Genomic DNA, 226 nt, shown 5'->3' on the forward strand with positions numbered 1-226 from the left:
CAGTTGTCGCGCTGGCGGAGCAGGAAGCCTACAGAGAAGATTGGGGCAACGAGGAGCTCGACGAGTATCTGCAGACCCTCGACCCCATCGACTACATCTATCGCTGAACCAACTTCCGAACCGACTGACTCATCTACCGAATCAACGGCATAATCATCAGAACCGACTGCAGCTTCATTGACTGAATGAACTGGTGCCTAGAAATGTATAGGTACCATCCTGGTGC

The sequence above is a fragment of the Phalaenopsis equestris genome, unplaced genomic scaffold (genome assembly GCF_001263595.1).
Source record: "Phalaenopsis equestris unplaced genomic scaffold, ASM126359v1 Scaffold000002, whole genome shotgun sequence".
In the NCBI taxonomy this organism is placed as follows: domain Eukaryota; kingdom Viridiplantae; phylum Streptophyta; class Magnoliopsida; order Asparagales; family Orchidaceae; genus Phalaenopsis; species Phalaenopsis equestris.